This window comes from Pleurodeles waltl, chromosome 11 (genome assembly GCF_031143425.1).
Source record: "Pleurodeles waltl isolate 20211129_DDA chromosome 11, aPleWal1.hap1.20221129, whole genome shotgun sequence".
NCBI lineage: Eukaryota > Metazoa > Chordata > Amphibia > Caudata > Salamandridae > Pleurodeles > Pleurodeles waltl.
Window position 1 is genome coordinate 595,762,467 of NC_090450.1, and position 18,695 is coordinate 595,781,161.

At 45.1% G+C, this 18,695-nt stretch overlaps 1 protein-coding gene across 2 annotated transcripts in view; it reads left to right on the plus strand.

Moving 5' to 3' along the window:
* TACR1 (tachykinin receptor 1) overlaps positions 1-18,695 on the plus strand; it is a 1,875,561-nt gene that overhangs the window by 370,434 nt on the left and 1,486,432 nt on the right. The gene's annotated exons all lie outside the window — the stretch shown is intronic.

Consider the following 18,695-nt stretch of genomic DNA (forward strand, 5'->3'; position numbering starts at 1 on the left):
AAGAGTCATTTTAAAGTATACATTATTTTTTTTATTTTTTTTAAACACATTATTTATAACACAAGTTCATATTGCCCTACAATGTAAACTACTTCCAATAGTGTTTAATAAACATACCTAAACATAAAATTATAAAATAAAATAAAAAAAATTCAAACAACATCACTAATAATATGAAAATATTTAATTGAAAGAGTTGTGATTTACTACTCTAACTCCAATTCTACACCATTTGAAGAATCACATGAATTGAGAGGGTGAGAAACATTATTCTAACTCCAATCCAACTTAAACTGGGGAAAGTTCACAAATAAAAGGTGTAACATTTACTGTTTTTACTCCAGTTTAACAATAATTGGTGAAACTGCACGAATTCAAGGGAGTGTGGTTTACTATTATTACTCATGCTTCACAAACATTGGGTAAAATGCATACATCGAAGGGGTATGATTTACTACTCTAGCTCAAAATCACTAAAATTAGGGAAAGTGCATTAATGCAAAGGGTGATATTTATTATTCTAAATCTGACTCTAGATTCATTGGGGAAGTGCATTAATCAAAGGGGCGAGGTTTACTATTCTAACTTAAATATAGCAAAGATGGGGAAAGTGCATTAAAAAATGATGGATTATTTATTATACCAACTCTAGGCCTACAAACATTGTGGAAGTACAGATGTTAAGGGAGATCAGAATAACTGCTCCCACTACAGTCTCACAAGGTGCAATGAGGAGTTTGAGATTTACTATTTTACTCAAATTTAACTACATGTTTGAAAAGGTTATATCACAAGAGGTCTTCAAACTGGGGGACCTGAATTGATCTCAGGCTACTGAGAGCAGCTTCATCCTTGAAACACTGTTGTGTTTTAGTGAAAGAAAACAAAGTGGCAATTGGCCACTCTGTAATAAGTCATCAATGTATTTTTTCATTCATGTCCTGGCTGGAAGTAGGGATCAAAGTGAAGAGGGTCGTAGTTGGGGATGTGGAGGGCTCTAAATGGTCATCACAGTCCCTTCTCTCTTATTTCTGATAAAGACACACTGTACATACTTTCACACTTTTAGGGAGTCCACTCTGCCGCTAGCATGTTGACAATCATGGGTTTGACTGTGTTTTTAACCCCTTCACTGCCAGGCCTTTTCCCCCTCAAGTGCTTGGCCTTTATTTAGGCCCTCATCACTTTTTGTCCACATAAGCTACCCACGCCAAATTTGTGTCCTTTTTTTCCAACATCCTAGAGATTCTAGAGGTACCCAGAGTTTGTGGGGTCCACTGAAGGAGACCAAGAAATTAGCCAAAATACAGTGAAAATTGTTTTTGTTTTTTAAATTTGGAAAAAATGGCTGCAGAAGCAGACTTGTGTTTTTTTCCCTGAAAATGGCATCAACAAAGGGTTTGCGAGGCTAAAATCACCTTCTTCCCAGCTTTCAGGAACAGGAAGACTTGAATCAGAAAACCACATTTTTCAGCACAATTTTGGCATTTTACTGGGACATACCCCATTTTTACTATTTTTTGTGCGTTCAGCTTCTTTCCACTTAGTGACAGAAATGGGTATGAAACAAATGCTGGATCCCGGGTAGCTACACATTTCTGAAAAACTACAAGGTTGTCCTACAGAAAATAACAGCTAAAATAAAAAAATATATATTGCAATTGAGGTAAAAAAACAGTAATTTCTCTCCACGTTTTACTCTGTAACCTTTTCCTCTAATGTGAGAAAATGTCTGGTGGATTCTTCCGGTTGCAGGGATATATAGGGCTTGTATTTTCCTCAAGATCCCTAGGTACTTAGAGCCAATGAAGGAGCTGCACCTTGCAATGAGTTTTTATCCTATATCGAGTATACAGTAATTCATTTGGTGAAATATAAAGAGTAAAAAATCGGTATCAGGAGAGCTTTGTATTTTCAAAATAGGCACAAGATAAGGTGCTGAGAAGCAGTGATTATTTGCACATCTCTGAATTCCGGGGGGGGGCCCTACTAGCATGTGAATTATAGGCCGTCACTCAAATAAATGTCTTTGTTACACACTGTCGATGTAGAGGAAGACAAGAGACAATAACACTTGTTCTACTATTCTGTGTTCCCCCCAGTCTCCTGATAAAAATAGTACCTCATTTGCATGGGTAGGCCTAATGTCTGCGACAGTAAATGCAACATGGACTCATCACATTTTTACATTGAAATATGATGTGTTTTTTGGACAGTGCCTAGCTGTGGATTTTTGCCTCTAACTCAGCCGGCACCTAGGTAACCTACCAAACCTGTGCCTTTTTTTAAACTAGACATATAGGGGAATTCAGAATGGGGTGACTTGTGATGCTCTCCCCAGGTTCTCTTACCCAGAATCCTCTGCAAACCTTAAACTTTTGCCAAAAAACACTTATTTCTCACATTTTGGTGACAACAAATTATGGAATCTGAGAGGAGCCACAAATTTCCTTCCATATAGCGTTCTTCCCAGTCTCCCGATAACAATGGCACCTCACTTGGGTAGGTAGGCCTAGTGCCCGCAACAGGAAATGCCCCAAAACACAACATGGACACATCACATTTTCCCAAAGAAATCAGAGCTGTTTTTTGCAAAGTGCCTAGCTGTGGATTTTGGCCTCTAGCTTAGCCGGCACCTAAGGAAACCTACCAAACCTGTGTATGTTTGAAAACCAGACACCTATGGGAATCCAAGATGGGGTGACTTGTGGGGATCTCACCTGGTTCTGACACCCAGAATCCTTTGCAAACCTCAACATTTGGCAAAAAAATACCTTTTCCTCACATTTCGGTGACAGAAAGGTCTGGAATCTGAGAGGAGCTACAAATTTCCTCCTACCCAGCGTTCCCCCAAGTCTCCCAATGAAAATGGTACCTCACTTGTGTGGGTAGGCCTAGTGCCCACGACAGGAAATGCCCCAAAAACACAACATGGACACATCTCATTTTCCCCAAGAAAACCAAGCTTTTTGTGCAAAGTGCCTAGCTGTGGATTTTGGCTTCTAGCTCAGCCGGCACCTAGAGTAATCTACTAAAACTGTGCATTTTCTGAACTAGCCATCTAGGGGAATCCAAGATGGGGTGACTTGTGGGGCTCTCACCAGGTTCTGTTACCCAGAATCCTTTGAAAACCTAAACATTTGGCCTGAAAACACTTTTTCCTCACATTTCGGCGACAGAAAGTTCTGGAATCTGAGAAGAGCCACAAATTTCCTATCCAGCGTTCCCGCAAGTCTCCCGACAAAATTGGTACCTCCCTTGTGTGGAGAGGCCTAGTGCCCACAACAGGAAATGCCCCAAAACACAACGTGGACACATCACATTTTCCCAAAGAAAACCAAGCTGTTTTTTGCAAAGTGCGTAGCTGTGGATTTTGGCCTCTAGCTCAGCAAGCACCTAGGGAAACTTAGTGCAAGCACCTAAGGAAACCTGTGCATTTTTTAAAACTAGACACCTAGGGGAATCCAAGATGGGGTGACTTGTGAGGCTCTCACTAGGTTCCATTACCCAGAATCCTTTGCAAACCGCTAAATCTGGCAAAAAAACACTTTCTTCTCACATTTCGGTGACAGAAAGTTCTGGAATCTGAGACAAACCCACAAATTTCCTCCTAACCAGTGTTTCCCCAAGTCTCCAGAAAAAAATGGTACCTAACTTGTGTGGGTAGGACTAGTGCCCGCAAAGGAAATGCCCCAAAACACAACGTGGACACATCACATTTTCCCGAAGAAACCAGAGCTGTTTTTTGCAAAGTGCCTAGCTGTGGATTTTGGCCTCTAGCTCAGCCGACACCTAGAGAAGCCGACCAAAACTGTGCATTTTTGAAAGCTAGACACCTAGGGGAATCCAAGATGGGTTGACCTGTGGGGCTGTCACAGATTCCGTTACCCAGAATCCTTTGCAAACCTCAAAATATAGCCAAAAAAACACTTTTTCATCACCTTTCAGTGATAGAAAGTTCTGAAATCTGAGAGAAGCCACAAATTTCCTCCTACCCAGCATTCCCCTAAGTCTCCTCATAAAAATGGTACCTCACTTGTGTGGGTAGGCCTAGTGCCCGCGACAAGAAATGTCCCAAAACACAACATGAATACATCACATTTTTCCAAAGAAAACAGAACAGTTTTTTGCAAAGTGCCTAGCTGTGGATTTTGGCCTCTAGCTCAGCCGGTACATAGGGAAACCTACCACACCTGTGCATTTTTTAAGACTAGACACCTAGGGGAATCCAAGATGGGGTGACTTGTGGGGCTCTCACCAGGGGCCAGATGTAGAAAGCGTTTTGCATGGTGCATACTGCGAAATTTGCAGTTTGCGCCATGCAAAATGCGCATCGCGATGCACATTCCCATTTTGCGAGTCGATACCGACTCGCAAAATGGGAATGCGACTCGCAAATAGGAAGGGGTGTTCCCTTCCTATTTGCGATTCACACCGTGATGCAGAATTGCTTTGTGACCGCGAACGCAGTCGCAAAGCAATTCGCAGTTAGCACCCATGTCAAGTGGCTGCTAAGTCATTCGCAAAAGGGAAGGGGTCCCCATGGAACCACTTCCCCTTTGTGAATGTCGCCCAAAACATTTTTTCAGAGCAGGCAGTGGTCCAATGGACCACTGCCTACTCTGAAAAAACGAAACCAAAAACCAAATGGTTTCATTTTTTCTTTTGTGTTGCAACTCGTTTTCCTTTAAGGAAAACGGGCTGCAATACAAAAAAAAAAAACTGCTTTATAAAAAAAGCAGTCACAGGGAATCGCAAGGGGGTCGCAATTTGCGACCCACCTCACGAATATTAATGAGGTGGGTCTTTGCGACCCCCTTACAATTCGCAGAAGGTGTCTGAAACACACCGACTTGCAATTTCTGATTCGCAAAATCCATTCTTTCTACATCTGGCCCCAGGTTCTGTTATCCAGAATCCTTTGCAAACCTCAAAATGTGGCTAAAAACACCTTTTCTTCACATTTCGGTGACAGAAAGTTCTGGAATCTGAGAGGAGCCACAAATTTCCTTCCACCTAGCATTCCCCAAAGCCTCCCGATAAAAATGATACCTCACTTGTGTGAGTGGCCCATTTGACTGCGACAGAAAAAGACCAAAAACTGGTAGAGATTGAGATTTAAGGCTGACTCTGTTTTTGGGGACCCACACATGTGAGGTATCCTCAGGGAGACTGAGGCGAATGCTGGGTGGTAGGGAATTTGTGCCGGAGCGGTGATCCTACAAAGAAAACTGAGGAAAGTATGCTTTTTTAAACAAATTTTGAGGCTTGCTGACAAGTCTGGGTAAGAACATTTTGGGGGTTCCATGGAAACCACACCTCCCTGGACTCCTAGGGGTGTCTAGTTTAAAAAAATGTCTGGGTTTGGTAGGTTTCCCTAGATGGAGGCCGCATCTGGGACCAAAAACGTAGGTGCTTCCCCCAAACACAGGTAGTTTTGTAATAGATCATTTTGATGTGTCCATGTACTTCTGTGATCAAATTGTATTAACAAGAGATTTCACAAAAATGAAATGCACTGTTAATAACAGAAAAGCCAAAAAACAGAACCAATGACTCACAGCTCGTGCGCTGTAAAGCCGCAACAAGGCACCAACCACTTTACAGTCCATTTACACACCTTTCTTACATGACATGCACAAGACCGTTCATGCGCCAGCCACAGGCCCAGCACATTACAACACTTGCATCGACGGACAGCTCCACTCAATCCATCACTTTCATACGCTCACATGCCTGATACAGCAATCACACCAGCTGATGGCACCGCCAGCCAAGCACCACTCCACGCACACTGCCAGCCAAGCGCCACCCAATGCACACCACCAGCCAGGCGGCACCCCATGCACACTGCCAGGCAAGCGCCACACCATGCACACCGCCAGCTAAGCACCACCCCACACACACCTCCAGCCAAGTGCCACTCCACACACACCGCCAGCCAAGCGCCACTCCACACACACCGCCAGCCAAGCGCCCCTCCACACACACTGCCAGCCAAGCACCACTCCATCCACACTGCCATCACTTTTTTTGTTTTTAATCAACAAAGAAACCACTAACTAATTGTAAATAAGTACAAAACTACAAACACAAAAGCTCTAACTGAATACATGACAGTAATGCCAACAGTGAAACTGAACATATGAAAATATAAAAAGGCAGTTTACGCTCACAGTAGTTCCCAGTAATTCTTCTGTGTGTGGTTACTCCTGAAACAGCCTGCCACACACATCCAAGGCTTTGAAGGACAGTCTGGCCAGTACTTCCGGCTTTCCCTCTGGATACCTCTTCCGGCACAGACTCTACATTTCTTAGCGGGGAAAGTCTTTTTTGGGAGTTGGAGGAATCTGATCAGGAAAGTGGCGATCTTTCAATCTAGCCACATCCTCAGCAACTGCTACTCTAGGAACTCTTGCATGATCCACCATAACAAGGCTCTCTATCACTGACTCCTGAAATTTAACAAATGTTATCCTTGACTCAGGGGAACATTCCTTAAACACAATAAAAGCATTAAAAGTTGCAAGATTCAACAAATGAATAGTCAACTTTTTGTACCACATGTAAGACTTACGAACAGCAGTGTAGGGTTCCAACCTCTGATCTGCTCTATCAACACCATCCATGTGCTTATTGTAATCTAAAATGCACACAGGTTTGGGCACTTCAGCAACTTGACCCCAAACAGCCACAGGTGAAGTACCCTCATAATGGATGGTAGTTAGCATGTACACATCCCTCCTGTTTACAAATTTCAGAGCCAGCAGCTCATCATTCCGCAAGGCACTGCACGGTCCCCGCTCAAGTTTTTTGCAGACAAGCTCCCTTGGATAGCCTTTCCAGTTAGAGCAGATTGTGCCACAAGCAACAGTGTCCACTCTGAACAACTCCTTGAAAAACTAAGTCCAGTGTAGAAGTTATCTACATACAAATTGTGACCTTTGTTAAACAGTCGTCTACCAAGTGGGGGACCAGGGTGGCAGAAATGGCCTAATTTTTTTTTACCCCCCATCTACCCCCTGGGAGCGACCCTTGCCTATGGGGTCGCTCCCCCTGTGTGACATTGGCGCAAAAAAAAATCCCCAGTACCTAGTGGTTTCTGCCCCCTTGGGGGCAGATTGGCATAGCAAAAATCGGCCAATCTGCCCCCAAAGGGGGCAGAAATTGCCTAAATACAATTTTCCCCTCCAGGGGAGTGACCCTTGTCCAAGGGGTCGCTCCCCCATCTGTAAAACAAAAATCCCCGGTGCCTAGTGGTTTCTGCCCCGCTTGGGGGCAGATCGGCCTAATCAAAATAGGCTGCTCTGCCCCCAGGGGTGCAGAAATGGCCTAAAATAAATTTTCCCCCCAGGGGAGCGACCTTTGCCTAAGGGGTCGCTCACCTTGCGTGAAATTCACGTAAAAAAAAAAACTCCCTGGTGTTTAGTGGTTTCTGTCACCCTTGGGGGCAGATTGGCCTCATAAAAATAGGCCAATCTGCCCCCAAGGGGGGCAGAAATGGCCTAAATATAATTTGCCCACTAGGGGGGCGACCCTTGCCTAAGGGGTCGCACCCCAACACCAACAAAAAAAAAAAAAACTGATCCCTGCTGCCTAGAGGTTTCTGCCCCCAGGGGGGACAGAAAGGGCCTTCCAAAAAAATGCCCCCCCCCCCCCGGGAGCGACCCTTGCCCAAGAGGTCGCTCCCTTCTCTCCATTTCATAAACAAAAAACAATCCCTGTTGTCTAGTGGGCGTTTCAAAAGCCGGATTGCTTGAAACCCTCAGAGAGACTTCAAAGGGAAGGAAATTCCTTTCCTTCCCTTTGAAGCCTCTCTGGGCCTCCCCCACGTGATCGAAAGAGAAATGCTTTGAACAGAACGTGAATACATATTTCATTATCTGTTGAAGGAAGATGAACTATAAAATGTCATTCTAAACTTCACTTTGAGCAGCAGTTCTTTTGAAATGTATGTATATATAGAGAGAGAGTTTATAGAATGTATATTGTTTGCTCCACTGTAGGTTGTTATGTATCCTGCTGGCAACATGTTAAGAGCAAAATTTAAAGATTGCCCAAAACACTGAGTAGCAAGAAGGAGATGTCAATCTCTAAATAATTGAAGTTTGATCCTAATATTAGTTGCAGAGGTTGTGTGTCTGAATGCTGTTTGATGCCAATGGTGCTACATGTTTTACTTTTTTATTATCTAGTTGAGCAGAACATATGCTGAAATCATTGGGATGCAGAAGGAGATGATAACCCTTGGATGAAGGGGACAATGAAAACGAATTTCTTTTATTTTTGGCTTGCCTATTTAGATGTTCTGGAATGCTGTTATTGTATTACTCATCCAGTTCCATGTCAAATTTAAATACTGGTATACTGAGGTCACATCATTAAGAAGTAAAATCAAAAGAAACCCAAAGGAACAAACATGTTTGTGCACTCAAGAATAGATGGATTACAAATTCTTAATGTTTGCCATTGTCAGGAAATTTTACATGGAACTGGGCTTGAAACTGCAAGGTGGTCTCTTCAAGGAACCTGTTCAAACTGGTAGTTTTTTCTTTTCACACTCATATCAGGCTAAATTAAAAATTGCAGAATTTCCCTAATATAACTTGAGATTACAATATGCAATACAAAGGGCCCTATTCATGAAAAAGTTGAAAATCTGCACCTGATTTACTTCTAGATGTGGCTGCGGATGTACTACTTTTCAAAATATACCAACTCCTCAATTAATCTTCATAGAAAGCTGCCTTTGGCACACGTTTTCCTGTGGATTGCTTGGAAAATCACATGACTGAATTTATTTTCCTGGTATAGAGCTCTCTGTGGGAAACAATTTCACACAAGTAAAATATATTCTCAGGTGCAAATGGATAATCAACGTTTTTTGCTGTTATGAAAAATATCACTGGAGGATAAACCCTTTCCCATACATCCCCACCAAAATTGGGGATTATCAATTCTCCCTCCCACCCTGGAAGGTGAGTGATGCTAGCCAGGTTTTGTTTCATTGTCAATGGGGCCTCAATGAGGGGCCCGAGCAAGACACTATGTAATATTTCAGCCTGGTGAGTGAAACATATTAAGTCCCTGTATGTGGATAAGGCCTATAGCAACTGTTGCGACTTCCTAGCGATGAGAACCTTTTCCAGGAACTCTTGAATTGCTTAACACCACTGAATAACAAAAGGGTTGAAAAAATGATTCTATCGATAAAAAGTACTGATACTCCTGGCCCCAATGGCATACTGGTTGCTATTTTTAAATTACATCCATCCAAATGGGCAGCCATATTAACCCCGTTATTTCATCAATGCCGTTCTAATAGTAGTAGTTCTAGACAGTTGGAGAGGGTCCTTGCTGGTCCATAAGGCACAAAAAGGGGGACCGTAACTGTCCTGCAAACTTTAGGTTCATCGCTTTCTTGGACATAGAAGAGAAATGTTTTTACTAAGAGTCTCAATGAAGCGCTGGTAACATGGACCTGGAAGAAGCAACTAATCCTGTTGTTCCAGACAAGATTTCAAAAAGATTTTAGCACTGAGAATAATCTCTTCTGCTTCTCCACTCTGATAAGGGACTCAAGTGAAAATGAGGGGTAAGTGCTGTATGCAACATTCATCGACACTGCCACACCCTACGATTGAGTGGTGAGAGACGTCTTGTGGAGGAAACTGCAGTAACGGGGTATCTTACAAGACCTTCTAAGGGCAATAGCCACCATTTATATGGACACCTGGGTGAAGGCTAGAGTTTCTCCAACCTGGGCAACCTCGAAAAAGATTGTCACTAATAGAGGCTTGCAGCAAGACTGCATGCAAACATTACAATTGTTCAATTTCAGTCTTTATCTGGCAGACCTTCCAGCTGCCGTGCCATCAGTCCCAGCCTGTCCTCCCAAATTTGCCGGTCAGAAGCTTCACGTGCTGCAGTACATGGACAACACAGTGCTTCTGGACCAAACACAAGTGGAGCTGCAAATATCATTGGATGCACATGAGCAGTTTTGATTTTGTAAAGTAAATAAAATAAAAATAAACATTGCCAAAACCAAGTTGGTGATCATTGGTTGAAAGCTAATTAAAATTGGCTATATGACCCTGAATGGCATGAAGGTTGAGAGAGTGTCAGCATACAATGTGGATGAGTGAAAAAGGGAGAGGATGAGGGTGCGAGCTCACCTACCAAAGTGCTCTAAAGAATACCTCTTGATGAATAACCTGAGTTTTTAAATAATTGTACAAGAACTTGGTCCTGACATAAGTGCGGTAAGGTGAATGATCATTACCAAAATTAACACCCACATTATCATACTTCACAATTGCACTGCCAAACAACCTCCATCCTTGGCTGGACAGGGAACAATGTATCTGTTATGGCCAACTTCTCTTTGTGCCTTCATGCTCTGGGTCAGGTCAAATTTGACAAAAATCTAATCTCCTGAGTCAACAACTCATGCTTATGGCCAGGTTCATAACTTTCTCCTTTTACAGCAAAGGTGACCAGTGAAGGATTCCTTAAGAGCCTTATATGGCAAGAAATAACAAGTGAAAGGTCAGTTTGGAACACCCACTGCAAGCAGGCCCAGGGCCAGTTGGACACATGTGACCTGTGGGAAGCCACTCCACCCCGAATCATTTTGTGAGGGCACTAACCAAGCTGGTCAAGCTTATCTCTGCCCTGGCTGATTGAGATAATATGGTAAAACACGCTTATGGCAGCTTGGCGTGCAAACTCTATGACCCACTGCAACTGCTCACAAACTTAACGTCACCTCTCCCAAAGCAGCCGGAACACCAGCAGATGCGACTTCGACTTGGCCTGATCCCTTTAAAAGGTTACAAATATGGTAGGCAGAAGGGATTCACTGATTCTGTATGCTGCTTATGTATTTACCCTGCAGAATCCTTTATCCATAGTGTGTGTATTTGTGGAAAGCTTTCCCCCTGAGAACATTTTAGCTAAGGCCGCTGTTGAGAATCCTCAACGTCTGGTCTTATAATGAGGCATTAGATACCTGTTTAAAAGGAGAATACACACAATTAATGACAAGATTCTTGAAATTTATGACAACAGCAACAAGTAGCTTGGGTTTTGGAGATAATAATTAAATTCCCATGAATGTGGTAATAAGGGTTAAATTCCTGCAGTTCTGTCTCAAATGTTGATTTTCATAACCCTATGGCCCCCCTTCTGGCCAAATAATGACGGATTTTATAATAACTTTATAATAACTTATAATAATAAATGCCCCACACTTAATTACTCAACTGTGCTGTCAATTCTAAACCTCCCCATGTTTCATTCCACTAGTTAATCTACTTTGAATACATTGGTCTGTGTTTAGCTTTGTTGTGTAAGAAAGTGGATTTCATGTCTATCACTTGTGCTTTGAGCCAGGGCTTGGGGTCCCACCGTTTGCTGTTTGGCATTGATTGTTGACTTGTAATTGATTGTAAACTTTTGCATTCTTGTATTTGCACGATAACGGTTCATCTTGATTACGGCAATGATTTTTATTAATCACGTCAGATAAAATCTAATCTAGCCGTTTGCTAGAGTCAATCTCCAACAGCTGCAGGTTGGGAATCATCGTGGTTTGGGGACTTTTGTGAATAGGGCCCTAATACTATAAATTAAGATTACAAAACATAGCGAAGCTAGTCAATTTGGGCTAATGAGACTTTTATTTATGCCAAACATTCATAGGAGTGTTCCAAGTTGTTCATATATATTTTTCCCTTGAATACTGGCAGGAGACAGCTAGAGTTAGCTTTAGTTGTTAAACTGAATTCATTAAACCAAATTCATTATTCATTATTTTTAAACATGATAAAGCTGTTAATATTTCTGAAAATGTTAATATCTTTTTATTTTATTAGTTTCCCAGCGTGGGAGTCATTAGAAATTGCTATGATGAAAGGCACCTCAAAGTAATCGGTGGCTCCAATTGTCGACAATTATTATTTGAAGCTATAATAACAAAAAAGGGGGTACCTTCAAGATGCCCGGAGTTAAACAAGAACATTTGATGAAATGCACATTGGACTAGAATTCACTTGTTTTTAGATTTTTTCCACGTTTGCATTACATGGGATCCTTAAGTTGCTATACTACTGTGTTTTGCTACTCATAATCATTGAATTAATGAAGCTGTGGAGTAACATTAGCCCCCAGTACTCTGTGCATGGGCGGCAGCCTCCTGGCCTGAGATCTCCTGACTGGGTTGTGGCCCTCCATGGGCCCCAGTGATGGGCTGTAATTCTAGGATGGAGGGGGGGTGGGCAGCACACACACACTCATGCATTCACACTCGCATGCACATCCATTCACAACACTCATCAACATTCAAACATACATGCACGCACCATTCATTTAAAAAACACACATTTACCTTCACACACACACACACACTTACCTTCGGCCTCGGAGGTCCCAGGAGGTTTGGGACTGCTGCCTTCCCTCACTGGCTGACCTTTGGCCAGCCAATGAGGGAAGGCAGCAGTCCCAACTTTGTCACAGAGTGAGATGGGGTCAGTGAGACTGCTGATCCCTCCCCACCCTGTGACGAGGTGTCACTGATTGACACTCGCCCTGGGCGCTTCAGGGCTTAAACCTGAAGCGCCCAGGTCGAAGTCAATGGGTGGCACTTCCCCTCGTCACCGAGCGGAAGGGCCTCAAGGCACCTTTGCTATGCTGAGGCGGTCACGCCCATAGGAGCTGTGACCTCTTCAGCCCAGCAAAGTTAAACTCAGACATACAGGAGTCTGTGCAAATCGCGCATGTCTCACTCCTGGATGCCGGATCTAAACATGAAGGGGCATATTTATACTCCGTTTGCGCCAAATTTGCATCGTTTTTTTCGACGCAAATTCGGCGCAAAACTAACGCCATATTTATACTTTGGCGTTAGACGCGTCTAGAGCCAAAGTATGAGGAAAGAGTGTCATTTTTTTCCGTGAACGCCTTCCTTGCGTTAATGAGATGCAAGGTAGGCGTTCCCGTCCAAAAAAATGACTGCGACACAAATGCGTCGTATTTATACTCCCGGGCAAAAATCACGCCCGGGAGTGGGCGGGGCAAAAAACCCCGCATTTGCGCCTCTTTTTAACGCCTGGGTCAGAGCAGGCGTTAAGGGACCTGTGGGCTCAAAATGAGCCCACAGCTGCCCTCCCATGCCCCCAGGGACCCCCCTGCCACCCTTGCCCACCCCAGGAGGACACCCAAGGATGGAGGGACCCATCCCAGGGACATTCAGGTAAGTTCAGGTAAGTATAATTTTTTTTTTTTTTGGCATAGGGGGGCCTGATTTGTGCCCCCCTACATGCCTCAATGCCCAATGACCATGCCCAGGGGACATAAGTCCCCTGGGCATGGCCATTGTGCAAGAGGGCATGACTCCTGTCTTTACTAAGACAGGAGTCATGTAAATGGCGTCTGGGCGTCGTTAAAAATGGCGCAAATCGGGTGGAGGCGATTTTTTTGCGTCAACCTGACTTGCACCATTTTAAGATGCCCTAACGCCATTTTCCCCAACGGCGGTGCTGCCTGGTGTACGTGGTTTGTTTCCACGCACACCAGGCAGCGCCGGTCTGCTAGCGCCGGCTAACGCCATTCAATAAATACGGCGCCCGCATGGCGCTTCAGAATGGCGTTAGCCGGCGCTAAACTTTCTGACGCTAAACTGCGTTAGCGCAGTTTAGCGTCAAAAAGTATAAATACGGGCCGAAGAGTGTCTGTCAGACTGACCTTTGCTCAGCCTGACAGGCACTCTTCATGAGGGGCAAAAGGTGGGGGGGCGTGTCCCCTCTGCCCTAAAGGGCGGGCCGTGGCTGGTGGGCCCCCTCAAGTTTTTTTACGCCACTGTAATGAAGTACATTAAAAAGCGAGCCTTAACATTCTGTGCAAATCTGTGAATGTATAAGCAATCTCCCACCCCCATCCACTTACAGCAGCAAATCAGATGGAAGAGTGTGTTTCCTTCTGTGCATGTCGATCTTTTAAGTATGACTATATCTACAATCATGAACATCAGCACATAGCATTGCGTGGTGACAGGTTGCTAACATGAGAATGGTGTCGCTAACCCTAAAGTTCCCCACCTAGTGTCACCATGGGAGTAAGGTCAGTTTACTCACCCTCCCACACTTTCAGTAAACCCTCAGGGACGGAATACACAGCCAGATAGAACAGGATACAGAGGCATGTCTCTTCAGGAAAGAGTGTCTTTGAGAGCACAGCTAAGGGTTTTAAAAAGGCCCATTTCTTTCGAGCGCAAATAAAAGAAATACCATCTTGAAACATCGGAAAGCCGAGTTGGTGATAACACTATAAAACCGACTCATTTAGTGTCAATTTCATGAAACCACGTGGAAGACAAGACTGTGCAATCGCAAAATACTGCAAAGTGATGCCAAAGAAGATTTGCACTGGTTTGTGCTACTTTACGCCAAGGGGGGGTATCCATGGTAGCACTTGGTAATTCCAGAGGAGCCACCTACTGTTTTTTGTGCAACGCTAAATCGATTAAACTTGTTAGACTGGGCTTTTCATAAAAAAGATAACACCTCTTTGAGACAGGTGCAAAGGTGGAGAAATATTTATTTCTCCTGACATTTATTTCTTCTAGCGTTATTTGTCATAACACTGTACAACACACATCCAATATGTGAAATGTTTTAAAGTTTAAATAGACACATTATTGTGTACTGAAAGCATAAGCTTCCAATACAAAACCTGTTTTAGATATCACACACATTTTTGCTCTATGATGCAAGGGTGTCTGCTGGTACTATACATCCTAGTTGTACACCAGTGCCTAGAAACAGAGCTGCAGCAGGCCTTATTTAGTAAACATGGTGCTGTGTTGCCATCTCTTCCCCTTACACTACGCAGCAACTTCGATTGCTGTACTGCATTGCACTATAGCTTAGTAACTATGCACCGAGTTTCCCTGATGTCTCTGCTAATTAAATATTTGCACAAAAGGCTGTGGTCGTGCCTAGCAAAATTAATTCAAAACACTTTTAAGCCCACGTGGAAAAAGGGTTCAAAACTTTGGAACCATGGACAATCTCAAATATTGATAAACACACACAGGCCCTCATTACAACCCTGGCGGTAATCCTGCTTTCTGCCGTGCAGAAGACCGCCAACATACTGCTGCGGCAGCGGAATTCCGCTACAGGTATTACGACCCACAGCTCGGAATCTGCCACAATACAGACACCCACACAAGTCCGCCACACCCATGGTCAGTGATAAACTGGCGATACCAAGACCAACACCGTCATGCCAACCGCAATACGCCCACAGTATCACGACCCACGAATCAACGCGGCGGTCTTTCAACCGCAGTGTTCCATTGTCGGCACACACCGCCGCACTCAAAATACACACACATTTACAAAACACACCCACATGGGACAATTCAAAATACACACACCTGATACACATACACACACCACACCCAATCCAATATAAAGCACACACTCACATCACCCACAAAGCTTTACTACCAAAATTTAGAAAGAAGGCCAGGGAGAGAGACTACCTAAAACAATACCAGCATCCACAGACAAACAACACCATCACTTACACAACATCCACGCACCTCAAACAACACACACCAACACATCCCCTCACACATCACAACAGACACCACCTCACACATCACCCACACCACATCATGGCATCTCAAAGACACCCCAGGTTCTCTGAGGAGGAGCTCAGGTCATGGTGGAGGAAATCGTCTGGATAGAGTCACAGCTATTCGGATCCCAGGTGCAGCAGATGTCCATTACAAGGAAGATGGAGCTATGGCGCAGAATTGTTGACAGGGTTAACCCAGTGGGACAGCATCCAAGAACACAGGATGACATCAAGAAGAGGTGGAACGACCTACGAGGGAAGGTCCGTTCCGTCGTACCAGACACCAGATTGCTGTACAGAGGACTGGCGGTGGACCCCCACCTCCTCCCCCACAACTAACAACATGGGAGGAGCAAGTCTTGGCAATTATGCATCCTGAGGGCCTCACAGTAGTAGCAGGAGGACTGGACTCTGGTAAGACATATCTTTACTACTCTATCCCCCACACCCCACCTGCATGCCATCACATACCCCCACCCTTACCCTCACACCATCACCCCAACAACCCACAGACACCCCACTAACACAACCCACACATCCCAAAACCAAGCCCTGCATGTAACAACAATGCATGGACACCCATCACCAAAGCATGTCCAGTACAGAGACTCACTCATGCCTCAAAATCACCAATCACACAAGGACCAAGCCAATAATGCAAGCACAGGAGTAGAGGGTCACTCACCCATTGCACAAGATGGCACACACAGATACAATAACTATGCATTTACACCCCAACAGGACCTATTGCCAATGTCACCGGACAGGAGGTGCCAGACATATTCAGTCCCCCCAAAGAAGAGACCCACAGTGATGACAGCAGCTCTGCACGCCTGGATCAAGATGACCAGCCCATCAGGGACCTCGGGACAGTCGGTTCCCCTGACACAGTCACAAACCACCACAGAGCCTCCCCCTTAGGAAACACCAGCACAGCACCCACCCAGCGGGCCCATACCTCTGTCAATCAGCAGTGTGTCCACCACTACAGGGAACCCAGGCAACCCCACTAACACAGGCCGATCAGGGACCTGGGGGCAGTGGCAGTGGGCACACGGTTCAGGGGACAGATGCACAGGATAACAGGGAAGCTGGGAGGACTGCTATGCGACAGGGGGAGGATAGGCCCAGGGAACCCACTCTCCACGAGGCCCTCTCCAACATCATGGGAGATTACCACCATTCCCAGGAGACCATGGGCACAGTACTGGCCAAGTTTCAGGAGACCCAGCGGCTGCAGGAGGAACACTACCTGGGGATCAGGGAAGACTTGAAGTCCATCAACAGCACCCTGGTCACCATTGCAGGGGTGCTGGCAGACCTTCTCAACAGGAGGAGGGACACAGTGGCACACCAACAGGCCTCTGACACTAGCCTGGACGATGAACAGCCCTCCACCTCTGCCGGCGCTAGTGGACAGGAGGCCCCGCCACAGGAAGAACAGGACACCAGCACCCCACCTCCTGCAGATGGAGAACCACCCCGCAAACGGTCCCTGAGATCCAGGAACAAGACAGAGAACATTGCCAAGACCCCCGCCAGGAAATAAGACCCCCCTGAATGTCACCCTTCTGTCCCACTATGTCACCCTGTCCATCCTTAAACTGCCATTGCTCCACTTCCTATGCCCCTTTGGACAATGTACCTGTGAAACAAATAGACTGGACTCTGCCATAAACATACCTCCACCATCACCCAGCCCCTTTTAGAACCCCCTCCATCTATTTGCACAGGAATAAACACACTTCAATCACAAAACAATCTGGAGTCATTCTGTGCTTTCACTAATGTGTAATTGCAACATCTCTGACATATAGCAATGTCAATGTACTTGTGTACATACCAATGTTACACAGCTGTAGGCCAGGAGTAAACAAAGAAGAGGGCACAAAGAGGGACCCAGATCTGTGAAATGGAAGGTCAAAGTGACAAGTCAGTGTCCATACACTGAGTGAAAATTACAGACTTATGCTAGCTCCAAAAATAGTATGAGATGTGGGAAGCAGTGACATCTTCTTACCTGCGTATCACTGGAAGTATTGCATATGATGTTGTTTCAGTTGTCGATATCCTCTTCTTCTGCCTCCTCTTCTTCACTGTTCACAGGTTCCACAGCTGCCACAAGACCACCATCTGGCCCATCCTCCTGCAGAAAATGCACCTGGCGTCGCAAAGCCAGGTTGTGCAGCATACAGCAGGCCACGATTATCTGGCACACCTTCTTCGGTGAGTAGGATAGGGAACCACCTGTCAGATGGAGGCACTAGAATCTGGCCTTCAGGAGGCCAAAGGAGCGTTCGATTATCCTCCTAGTTCGCCCATGTGCCTCATTGTAGCGTTCCTCTGCCCTTGTCCTGGGATTCCTCACTGGGGTCAGTAGCCATGACAGGTTGGGGTAACCAGAGACACCTGCAAATGTTGAGGGACAACTGTTAGACACACACTAACCCTTAGGGAGAACCCCACACCCAGACACCTATGTCAACTGTATTTGGATGTTGGCCTCACCTATTAGCCACACACAGTGCCTCAGGAGTTGCCCCATCACATAAGGGATGCTGCTATTTCTCAAAATGTAAGCGTCATGCACAGAGCCAGGATACTTGGCATTGACATGAGAGATGTACTGGTCTGCCAAACACACCATCTGCACATTCATCGAATGGTAGCTCTTCCGGTTTCTGTACACCTGTTCATTCCTGCGGGGGGGACACATGCCAGATGGCCCATCAATGGCACCAATGATGTTGGGGATATGTCCCAGGGCATAGAAGTCACCTTTCACTGTGGGCAAATCCTCTACCTGAGGGAAAACGATGTAGCTGTGCATGTGTTTCAGCAGGGCAGACAACACTCTGGACAACACGTTAGAGAACATTGGCTGGGGCATCCCTGATGCATTTTTTTTCCGCCGGCCTGTTGGCGGCATTACCGCCACGTTAACACCGACCGCCAGGGTTGTAATGAGGACCACAGTGTACCTGGTTTCCTGCAGTAGACATTCAGATATAAGCAAATATTAGAACTGTCGGCGTAGTCTACGGAAT